This window comes from Poecilia formosa, unplaced genomic scaffold (genome assembly GCF_000485575.1).
Source record: "Poecilia formosa unplaced genomic scaffold, Poecilia_formosa-5.1.2 Scaffold11, whole genome shotgun sequence".
NCBI classification, from domain to species: Eukaryota; Metazoa; Chordata; class Actinopteri; order Cyprinodontiformes; family Poeciliidae; genus Poecilia; species Poecilia formosa.
In genome coordinates this window covers 464,235-466,635 of record NW_006799950.1, presented here as the reverse complement: position 1 = coordinate 466,635, position 2,401 = coordinate 464,235, and the positions used below count along the sequence as shown (strand labels likewise).

The window sequence follows — 2,401 nt, the reverse complement described above, 5'->3', positions numbered from 1 at the left end:
TCTGCATAGCACATTTCAGCAACAAGACAAGTTTTACATCATAAAAACACAAAAATTCAAAGCCATAAAATACAGCACACAGTAAACCAGTGAACGTTGCATTTTGCTCTGTGCCATCGTTACACATCAAAATGTAGGCCAGTGTTTCATTTATTATTGTTCAAATAAAACTCTAAACAGATGAGTTTTTACTCTATAGATTTAAAGGAACTCAGTGTTCCAGCTGTTTTGCAGTTTTCTGGAAGTTTTTTTTTCCAGATTTGTGGTGCATAGAAACTGACTGCTGCTGCTCCGTGGTTGGTTCTGGTTCTGGGGATGTAGAGATGATCAGAACCAGAAGATCTGAGTTATTTGATAGGTTAATACAACCACAGCAGATCTTTAATGTATTTTGGTATCAGTGATTTCTAAAAAAAAAAAAAAAAATACCAACAACAGTATTTTCAAGTCTATTTTATGAGCTACAGGGAGCCAGTGTAAGGCCTTCAGAACTGGAATGATGTGCTCTGCTTCCTTGGTTTTAATGAACTTTTTAAAAGTATTCTAATTTTCTGAGACACAATTTTGTTTTTTATTATGATTATCTGTTTCTTGTAACCATAAAAATTACAACAAAGGTTGGCATTATGTCGCTTTTTGAGGGAGGATTCTAGATAATAGACTCATTTCACTTTCTGAGATGACTGGCGGGAAATATTTCACTTTTACACAATATTTTTTATTTGTACTAGTAAATAATGGTGGTTTACTATCTTACATGACTTTTTTCTGACTTTAACATAAACTATAACACATAATGAGATGCGTTCCATAGTTTTCCTTATTTATTAATTTTTTTTTTTAAATAAAGAAAACGCTTGTGAACTATACCCTCCCTGCTGAAAGCCTCTTGTGACGCAGTCACGTGTCTCCGCCACGACGGCAGAGGGGTCCGCCTCTTTGTGACACGCAGGAACAAGCGCCTCCCTCTGACCGTCTCATAACAACAGCTGGCATCTCTCGGAGTCTGCTGAGAGCTAGCCGAGCTCGGACACTTTTCTGCCTGGCTTTCTGCTGAGTTTTCACCGCCGCTGCGCCTCCAGCTTCCCACTGTCAGAGTCTAGCAGCACCGCAGGAAAACACCTCTTTCTCCCACTTTGGCACGGCTCACAGCGCATGCTCAGACTAACGGACGGCCCATTGATTTTATTCAGGAACTCGGAGGTGAGTGCTGAAACACGTCACTTGTAGGAGAAATGTGCTTAGACTGTCTTCTTTGTGTTTCACCAAGGGGAGATAGTGTGGTATAGTTATTTGAAGTCCTGCTTCCTGTTGTCCTTTCAGTCTTTGTCAGTCAAAAGAAAAAAAAAGAAAAAGGAAAACAGCCTACGGTTGTTAGCCAATGTAATTAGATGTTTGGCAGCGCTGCGAACAAGGTGTTCTTTGAGGCTATAGTTTGGAGCAGATAGTTTTTGACTGAAGTGCATCTTAAGCCACGGAGACGACGAAACAACTCGACCAGAGAGAGGAAAATCACCGAGAAGAGCTGACTTGTCTGTCAAAGTCAATCAAATCAAGCTGCCACATAGACATTAGCTAAACAACACGAGCATAAAAAGTATCCGAGTGAGTCTGTTATCTCGACCTCATATAGCTATAGGAATAGGTGCAGAAATTGGACTATGATGCAAGCTTTGCAGTGAGAGTTTTAATCAACGGGGGTCGTTGGCAGGACTTAAAACTCGCTTCTATTCTTGCTTCCATTTAAAGTAAAAAAAAATAAAATAAATAAGCTACCTTTGCTCCTCCTTTCCTGCAGTATTTAGCTGAGGGAGAAACAGTTTCAGCAAGGGAAGCACAAACACAGCACTGGTAATTACAGCTAACAAAGTCAGCAAAGTCACCAGACTATTGTTGTTGTTGTTGTTGTTTTTTTTAATCTATTCAGCCTGAACTTTTTTCTACAATCAATATTTAGTTTGACATGTAATGACGAAGGATGTTTGAGATAAACAGGTTTGTCTCCAATCTCCTGCCTTTTTCCTCATTCTTTACTCTTTCCTCATGCAGTCAGACAAGGTGCTGGAGTTTTCATTGGTGGAGTGAAGCAGCTGGTATGTGCACAGTGCTAATCAGCTGGCTACAAGAAGCCTGCTAGAGTTTCCCCTTTCTTACATGAAAGACAAATTTGGCTGTTCAGAATTATTATTATTTTATATAAGACACTTGCTGGTCTGTTGATCAGCCATTACATTTAGCAGCATGTTCACGAGTTTGATTGACAGCACTAAGACACTCCTTGTTTTTGACCGGGAGCAGTGCATTTCTTCAAATGGCAATAGGAGCTCGATATTTTCACAGATTATCTATCTCATGTTATACTGTCACTACATGGCAATAGTTTTAACTAATATGTAAAAAA

The 2,401-nt window shown here is 39.4% G+C and overlaps 1 protein-coding gene across 2 annotated transcripts in view; it reads left to right on the top strand.

Annotated features, from left to right (window-relative positions):
• The first annotated feature begins 939 nt into the window (after positions 1-939).
• Positions 940-2,401, top strand: part of nt5c2b (5'-nucleotidase, cytosolic IIb) — a 24,066-nt gene continuing 22,604 nt past the window's right edge. The window contains exon 1 of one of the 2 annotated variants that reach the window (XM_007543137.2): positions 940-1,203. The gene's annotated coding sequence lies outside the window, so the exon portion shown is untranslated. The remainder of the gene's footprint in view (positions 1,204-2,401) is intronic. The other variant, XM_007543150.2, reaches the window with a different exon arrangement.